The sequence below is a fragment of the Dermacentor albipictus genome, chromosome 2 (assembly GCF_038994185.2).
Source record: "Dermacentor albipictus isolate Rhodes 1998 colony chromosome 2, USDA_Dalb.pri_finalv2, whole genome shotgun sequence".
NCBI lineage: Eukaryota > Metazoa > Arthropoda > Arachnida > Ixodida > Ixodidae > Dermacentor > Dermacentor albipictus.
The window spans coordinates 63895524-63905079 of NC_091822.1; the positions used below are offsets into that span (position 1 = coordinate 63895524).

The 9556-nt window shown below is 44.3% G+C and overlaps 1 long non-coding RNA gene across 1 annotated transcript; it reads right to left on the reverse strand.

Annotated features, from left to right (window-relative positions):
- Positions 1-112: 112 nt before the first annotated feature.
- Positions 113-6625, reverse strand: LOC135909017 (uncharacterized). Its single transcript, XR_010566528.1, has 3 exons — positions 6590-6625; positions 1486-1556; positions 113-448 (listed from the first exon to the last, which is right to left on the reverse strand). It is a non-coding gene; the product is annotated as an uncharacterized lncRNA (long non-coding RNA).
- Positions 6626-9556: the final 2931 nt, after the last annotated feature.

Below are 9556 nucleotides of genomic sequence, written 5' to 3' on the forward strand. Positions count from 1 at the left end.
GAGTCGCATAGATGATCTGAGACGTTCTCTTCATAGCCGCAGGTAGTGCTTCAGCGGGAGTACCAAGTGGGCAATGCTTTCAGGAGCAATAATTTATAAACAGTGAAGGCCAAGTTTAGATATTTAAATGGAACTTTATTCAATATAAGAGCATGCGCAACAGCCATGCGCAATAGCCATCCGCAAGCGCCAATATTCGGCACTGGGGCATGGTGTGGAGTGCTGGGCAGTGCCTATACTACTTTCGAAATATTCGTGCTATTTTTGCGGGAGACGATCTTTAGAAGGCGTCACTCCCTTGCCTCAGGTTATCACCCGCACAGTGAAGCCATGCATGCCTCGCTGATGCGCGCCTCCTCGGCGCTGCCCTGCTCGGCACGCTCAGCAATCTCGGGATCAGCCCTGGCCTCGGCATCAGTGGAGCTGCTGGCCGGCATAGCACCGCTCTCTGGGGAAAAAATGCAGATGACGGACTGTACAAACACCTTCACGAACTAACAAATACCAAGATGAATATTCACGTAGCCATTGCCGGAAAGTTGAAGCCACGAAAAAAATATCTTGGGTTCAGCTTTTACCGGGACTGACCTGAATATATGTATTTCATTTCATGTGCGTAGACCTGGCCTTTTACAGTAAAGCAATCGCGGCGAAAGGAAGGGGAGCGCAGAGTAATGCCGTATAGAATCGCAAGCACTAGTGCGCTAGATTTGTTCAGTTGGACCATGGAATGGATAACGACAGATCTGACAGGTGACTGGGTTCGGCAACGAACACACAATACGCTGATAATTGTGGCGATAACTAGCTTGTGAGTCAATCAACATATGCATATAGCAGCATTAGAAACAATCAAGAAATATCTTAAAGGGAAGAAAGGTGTTTCGAATGTAACGAAAAATTCACGTACATTTCAAGCTCTCGTTTACATTTAACTATATTGTGACGTAGTAGTGACGGTGAAGAAGGCAGCCAAACTGTTATTATAGAAACTGGCGTTAGCTTGGGCGAAGTTGTGCCCTCAAAAGCAGGCTATACTCAAATAACAATGGTAGCGGCGAGCACAGTCAGCGATCGTCGAAAATCCGATCAGCGGGTCAAACGCGTCGGCTGTTACAGATCAGTCGTCGAATGTTCCAAAGTAACCGCTGGGACCCGCGTGTCTTCCACAAAGTTCTACATTATTCGCTTCGCGCATACTTGCAATCGGATTACACAAGTTGCGGGGAAAGACAGCGGATGGAACCATCGATAACATTCCAGAAACTTCTTTTACACGCAGGCGCGTCCTGCGCTGTACGATAACATTTGTTAGGCGGTGAGATGTGGTCGCCCGATGAAGATAAAGAAGTGCACGTGTCAATATACCAATGCTGCCAATATTATGAACGTACGACGAAACCTCATGAGGCTCAGAGCCCACATCGAGGGCAGTGTGACTCCAGATTCAGTGATAAGCTCAGCTTCAAAAGCAAGGCAACTTACCTGCCACAATAAGGCCAAAGAGGGCCAAACCCACCAGGATCACTTTCAGCTGCATGCTTTCTTTGGTAATGCTGTGCATCAAAAGAAATAACCAGTAATTTCTCAGGGTGGCTTAACTTCTGAACTCATATTCTATACCAAGGTTGAAGACGGCGTGTTGGTATAGCATATTAGAGGTTCGATTGCGAAACATTTGGATGACACACACAGAAGAGAAGCACACACCACAGAGGATGATGTTCGTGTGAAAGACGATGTTTGAATGAAAGATTATAGGAGAATGATTATAACGTTTCAAAAGTAGTCGGCGGACACCTTGGGATACATTCTAGAGATTGCGGACGTCGGCCATTCTTTAATAAATGCAAGATTGTGAGCAAAGACGGCAGCCAAATGAAGCGAGAAATAATCGGGCTCGCTGAGATTGCACGTTTAGGAAGTACGTGCGAGAGCAAGCGATCAGTCTCCCTTAGTGCAAAGGAAATAGATTTCCTCACGCTCTAATCTGGAATTTCCTATCCTGGTTCCTTTTTTGCGACGTCAAGTGCAGCAAAAATGATCCCATGACAAAGCCGGCTTGACACTGATGGATGGCCATGTTTGTGAAAATTTTCTTGTTTTTGTCGTTACCCTCCTCCATCGTCCCCTCCCCCCCCCCGAATATCTTCTGGTATTTATTCCAATGACAAGGGAATAAAACGATAGTTCCAAGAGCGCTCCGTGGTGTGTGTTTCTCTTCTGTGTGTGTCGTCCAAATGTTGCGCAATCGAACCTCTAACATATTCTATAATGCCGATGTGTCTACCACTTACACAACTTTCCAGCATAGCGCCACTTTAGTCTAGCTTTGCACGTACTTAAAGCAGTGGCGAAAGTTGGCAGAAAATGGGCGTTCTACACTGCAATATGCGAAAAAAAGATCAGTTACTGTGCTTTTATAAAAAGCGTTGAGATACCTTCGCGGCTAATGTCACACCTCATGTGCACCATCCGGCATCAAACTGAGCAGTAGAAATTGCCTTCATCTTACGTCATTTTCTTTCTTAATTGTTCTCAGCAGTTGACGTGTTGTGTAGTCTTTTCTTGTATTTTCCATTTGTATTGGCATACCAGCAGGTTCTTGCAATAACAACTTAATTTTAGTAAAAGTGCATGCCCTATATGAGTCAAAGTGGCCCTATAAACGCATTGTGGTTTGTGCATGTGTCAATTTCAGTGGTAACAAATCTGGACGAACAACTGGCGGTGGGCAAGTAAAACTTGTAATGCCTTACACAATAAAGAAAGTCCTCTGAAGCTTTGCATCATTAGCGTATACGGTCTAACTTAATGACCTTCTTAAAATAAAGTCTACCATAGGAGTTAGGTGGATAAATAAATGCCAAAAGGTGCTTTCCTTTTTTTAGGCCTGTTGTGTAAGGTATGAGCGCTGTAAAAATCTGAAAGTCGCAAAACACAATATTCCTTCAATGGCGGCATTTAAGAAATACACGTTTTGTGTAAAGTAATCTAAATGTGCAAAACGCATCTGTAGAGTAAGCGTCATCCATGAAAATAGGAATTATTTTCCGCGAGCTATTTCAAGAATAGTGGGGAAATACCAGGCAGAAAACTGAAAATGGGCTTCATCCCAGGCCACTTATGGCATCATTTGTAATTTGTACATACAGATCTCATCATATTTGAGTCATATGGGTACATTTCATTTGCTTTACAGTAAAGCACGCGTGTGGTACTACTGCAGCCAGAGATTTTCTTCGGCCTGTCTCCCCTGACCACTGATCACACTTAGTACAGATCAGTCCTTTTGGCCGTGCTTACGAAAGAAAGCGCGCCACGCGCGTAAGTTGTTCTTGCTTGTCCTGCGTTGCTCTAAAACAACAAATGACGCTTGTAGCCTGCAGTTCCGTGTTGGCAGAAAACACATAGCCAGAAAATTTCTACCCAGTATTAAAACTCAGAAAGCCATATTTTTTCTGCTATGTTGCCTGTAGGCAACATTCGTCAATAACGGCATATACTTTAGAGAATGGATTGTCCTCAATGACACGCTTATAGATTGTTATTAAGAGATTGATGTGATTTTTTGGCATAGCGGAGCAGTCGGAAATTCACCGACGACTACGATGCCCCTTAATGCAAAATTTTAGCATATATCTGTAGGTGTTTTTATTTCGCGATTTAATGGCTTGCGCGGATATTCTGTCTCGTGCGTCACGTTTCATACGGTGCGAAGTTTCCAACGAGAGCTCGCGAAAGCCAGAGTGTGGGTGACGCGTGGGCGCTTTTCTCAGCAGCCGCACCAAACCGACCTCCCGGACAACGCGTGCTACTCTGGCGCCATCTCATAGCCATCGTCACCACGCTACGCTTTTCTTCTCACACTATCGTCATACCCTTCTCCTCAGCTTTTCTCCTCGCCTATTTTGTCCCCGCTGCGCTCCGCGTTCACTCTTTCATCCTTCACTGTGTTCGTACGTCCGGTTACGCCTACCCTCGCCGCAGAAACGGGTGCCTAATGGCTACGCTCTAAAATTAATTTCGGAAGTACCGGAAGGGCCGCGAGTTGGTTTGCATTCACATTTAGGAATGCTTCAAGGAACGCTAAAGGTCCTAGGAAGAGGGCCGAGAAAGCAGAGGATGTCTGTGGAGTTCTCACTGCCCTTTGCCGGCGTATTTTGCGTTGCGTGCAACCCTTTAATTCACGATAAGTTTAGGCATACTGCAGTTGTGATTTGAAACAATCATACGATATTCTCTTGATTATCAATGTTAAAAGTTCATGTGTATTGCTATTTCACACGCAAAACGACAAAGGAGACGAAGACTTGTCCTGCGTGTACTCCTTGTTGTACCTCAAGGTATGCAGTACTAACTAGCGTGCCGTTCGTTTATTTTGAAGACTAAGGTATTTCACATACAAAGGGGTCCTTAATATGCCTCTGGAAACAGTGTCCTTGCCCAGTTTCTTTGGAAGTGAAATTTGGTGTTAAGCAGCAATACGTTCTCTCATTCCTGCTCTTCCTCTTGGTTACTGAGTGAAAACAAGCTAGTCACTTTAGCCTTCACTAAAGAGGATGAACGCGAAAGGTTCAGCGCTCGGGAGAGATTTGTTAGGTTACTTGAAATTTTCATTCGAATGCGTTGTTACTTGCTATTACTCGTGTTCTCCCACCAAAAGTCGTAGGTTTGCGTGCCTAAATTAACTATGCCCTAATTAATTGTACCATAATCAGCGTCACCCTAATTAATACCAAAGATGGCGGTTTCGACACCCACTGAAGGTCGTGGGTTCGAATGCCTTATTAACTCTACCACAATTACCTGTCTTAAATAACTGTCTTTATTAGCACCAAAGGTAATGAGTTCAACTCTCGACCTTCACGATGTTAACTAAAATCCCACATGGAGATATGGCCGATTCGTCCACATCTCCATGTTGGATCGGGAGCTCGGGTGCATTAACTTCGCCTAAATTAACATCACAGGTCATGAATTCGACTACTCTCAAAGGTCGTGGGTTCTTCTTTCGACCTTCACGATCTCAGTCGGCATCCAACTTGGAGATATGGACGAAGCGGTCACATCTCCAAATCACCTCAACTACCACTAGAGGCCGTGGGTTCTAGTGCCTTAATTAACTATATCTTGATTACCTCTACCTGATTTTACTTTGTCTTAATTAACACCGAAGCTCATGGGTTCAACTCCTACCCAAGGCAGAGGCTATGACTCCCTATGACTTTTAGTGCCCTAAACTTTGATGCCATAACTGCGATCATCTGATTTTTTGACTCATCAGCTATGCAAGGCTTTCGCCTTCATCCTCTTTAGGGAAAGAGAAAGAAATAGAACAGAGAAAAGGCAGGCAGGTTAACCAGGCGCACGTCCGGTTTGCTACCCTGTACTGGGGGAAGGAGTATAGGGACGAAGAGACAGAGAGGGAAAGGAGATAGAGAGTGCACTGTTTCGCGCACACCCTCTTTAGCGTAAGGCGAAAGCCTGCGCTCTCACGAGACATTCATTAAAATTACTCGACATTGTTATTCAAATGCGTTGGTGCTTCCTATTGTTTTCTCTCCCCAAAGGTCATGGGTTCATGTGTCGTCGTCTACTTAAGCCTAATTGACTGTGTAATTATTACCTTCTCCCTAATGTACACCAAAAATCGTGGGTTCGACTCAAACCAATGCCCGTGGATTCGACGATCAATGGCGGTACCATGAATTTTGGTGCCATTGAAATTAGGTCCCACCAAAGTCATGACTTGGACACCCTTAATTAACTTTGCCTTAATTAAAACCAAAGGTTGTGAGTTCAACTCTCATCTATGGTCGTGGGTGGCACCACCAATTTGGTGACTGAATTTTGGTTCTCTAACGCCGGACGGTCAGTGATTCGGTAACTCAAGACAACGGATTTACCTATGAGGCACTCAAGGATTTCCCCTTAAAAATGAATTAAATCTGTGTCCATAGTAAAAAATGTTGTAGTGCTTTAAGAGATGCAAAAGAAATGGTTCTTTCAAGCCATTTCTTATTAGAAATGAAATCCTAGCAAAAAATGTTGCCGAAGTGGTCATATCGCTTGTCTATACGTGTATTGTTTTAATCTTCAGAAAATTCTTACATAATACGTAACATATCACACGAATCAAACCACTGCGTTGGACTACTGGATGAGGTTTCCTGTAGTAGCATGAAAATAAAATGCGTGGCTGACTGGCCTACACAACTTTACTTATCAACTTTGTAGTTGTTCTCCAATGTATTTTCCGCACACTTTGGGAACGTATACATAGTAACTTACGTCATCCTAAAAATTTGTTTGAATTGAGTATGACTTGCAAACCAATCACCTAAATTTCTTATGCTGTAACTTAAGGCGTAAAGTAAATAATTGAAAACTTGGTTGCCGAAAGTCTGTTAATTACTCAATGATGAATTTTGATTTCTAGTGGAAATGATGGCGACTTTTTAGAGTAGTCTATCGCCAAAGTTGAGTTGTGCTATATGCCACGGGCGATATATAAAGTTGATCGCCCATAAAATACACCTTTAATAACTTTAGCGAAATTAAGTTTGAGAAGTTGTGTACGTCTCACCTACGGAAAGGCTCAGTTGCTTCCACTGGGTCTTCTGTTTAGAAGTGCTCAGTAAATCGAGGAAACAACTCGCATTTTTATACCCGTACGAACCAGTCCACTCGCTGACAAAATTCCCCGTGACCTCTTTCCCGAATGATACAGCTTGTCAGTATTTGATCTGTTACACCAAATGAAGCTTATTTTTGGAGTTTGAACTTGTATTCGACCGTGACACATGAAGTACCAGCCGTGATTGAGTTACGCGAACGCACTGTACTTTGTCCACTGTGGAGCCCTTGGACCTCACCGTGGCATGTACGTCTAATAGCGCAAATATATCTGTCCGTATGCGTATATAGCAAGCCTTAATAAGAAGACTTGATTGTCACTTCCAATTGAGCCGCGTCACAGAACTCGAAGCTTAGTCTATCGACCTTAGATAAGTCTCTATATAACTCCAAAAACAATTATGATCGTGTCATACGTTTTGAGAATGTTGCGACTGCACTTGTGCCAACTTTCTCATCACGGACGTAAAGCTGTTGGCCTCGCGTCCGCACTGATAAAGTCACTCATTTGTCGTATGACCGAAGGACGCAAACAGCTCGATCAAACATGCTTCTTGATATGCGACAGTTGACACTGAGCTGTTGTGTTTCATTTGCGAAATCTATCGGCTGAGTTCATTAGTTCTAGAGTGGATCACCTCTCGTCAGTCATACAGCGATGTCTTTAGCTAGTCATTTCGGCTTATCAGTATTTTAGCTGGTCTAGCACGTTAGAATCTTACATTCGTGTTACATTTCTATATTTATGCGAGAACTAGAAGCCGACGTAGCACTCATGGCAGCACCAGACAAGGAACAATTGCTGGAACCGGTGATGCCAAGGATCCTGCAACGACAAAGTTATTTGAAGAGTAGGAAGAAAGGTCACGAAAAAAATAAGTGCAAGCGATTCGAATGAAGACTTAGCGCTGAAGTTGCCGTCAATACATGCTGCAGTACTCATCGGAACTAAATGGTTTCACCGCACAAGGCTAGCGTTGACAGGCGCAGCTTTTGTGCATCTACACACACTAAATATAACAGTTGACTCAGCGAAGAACATAGCATGCTATACGAAAGGTCGATTCTATGTCGAACATACACAGGCGGGGGGGGGGGGGGGATGACTAGTCATGACAAGTTTTCGTGATAGAAGAACTCAAGAAACAATGCTACTCGGTTGCTAATAGCACATTGGTGCAAACGTTTGTACTGTGTCCATTTTATTGCATTTTTAGGGAACTTCACGAACTTTCCCGGGGCTGGGTTTCTTTCTATATAACCACCCTCCCACATAGCTGGGTCACTAGCTAGTCCATGGTGCAGTGAATAGCAAGTCAAGCTGCTGTGCTAATGGAACAGGGTTTGAAACCAACTGTTAGGGCAACTTGCATCACTGAGTATCTGAGAATGGGTACATATGCGCCGCCCTTCCATGAAGTTCTTTTACACCGATGTGGCTCACTATAGATGCGATACTGAGTAGCTAAGGCTAACATATGCGTCGTCTTCCTGGCGCATCAAGCTCTCGCGGTGCCGCGGAATCACTCGCGTCCTCGATGATCGGACCATGACGATTTAGGGCAGATCATCACACAAGCCACGCTTTTCGATGTTTTTCTCAACAAAATAAAAACATTCTAAACGTGCGCACACTTCTACAGAACACCACGCAAAATCAGACTTAGGCACGTAGAACACGTATAAGTTGTTGCGCACCAAACACAATTATAGCGCCTGAAGATTGGAACAATCGCCTAGCCATGATCAAATGGCACCTGGAGTCCCTACTGTCTTTTGATATGGGGCACAGGAAGACATGCAACACCTTAGTGTCCAACATACGGGGTGCCTGCAGATATTTTGGCTCGTGTTCTGGCGCGGCGAGCGACTGCCACAATACAGCCAGAGAGTGGAGCGGCAGCAACAAAAGATTGCCTATAGTATCCCTGAGAAGATCATTTAGATTTCAGGGGAGTGGAATCATAATCCACGAGCTGTCTAATCACTAACGCCGATTCTGGCTAATCTCTCACCATAAGAACGTCTCTATATTTGCTTACTCCCTTTTCATTTAACATGATAACATTATCAGTGGCTTTAATTTCTTTAATTGGACTGTCCAATGGCAGCGGGCAGGCTAGATGGCAACCCCAATGTTAAGATTCAGGCAGCCATCGCTTTACAATTCAATCCCTCTTTTCGCAATCTCAGAGGTATTCTAGCTGCTTCAAAAACGGAAGTGTATATACTGGCACGGTTTCTTGGCAGGACGCTAAGTAAGCTTGAACCGCTCCTCAATTTTAGCTAGTGTTTCTTGCTCACGAGATACTCAACGAAGCCGCGGACACGTCGTCTGAATTGTGGACCAGAACACCCGATCATAATAGCGGGGGTTCTCACATAAATTTGCGCAAACGGGGCCTAATTCAGCGCCTCTCTTCCGAACTTGTGATTGGTTCTTCTCGTCCGATTATTCGTGCGTAGGTAACGTCGGGTCAACGCACTGCCATGCAAGCAAAAAAAGTTCCATGTAAACGCTCTTAGAAGGCATAGCTGACGCAGAAAAGGAAGATCTGTAAAGTCACAGAATAAACAGCGCTTCAAGACAAGACACAAGGGAGGAACCACAGACACACTGCGCTGACAATAACGAAGCAACTAGCCCGAAAGTCAATCCTTGCAAACCTGTAAGTCAACCTGACCGCACCTAGCCTTTAGTGATGCTGTCATCAATAGTATGGCCCCGTAAGCATATTCTTTGCGGCTAGTCCAGTTCCAACCTTTATTTAGGCTGTTTTTTTCGAAGGCAACCAATTTAAAGTCTTATAATCAATATAGCAGTGAATGTTTGCCACCGAAAGCCTGCTTGATAGCAGAAGCGATGCAGGACGCAATGTTGGTGCAGATGTAGTGCATCGCTGGCATCAAGACAATG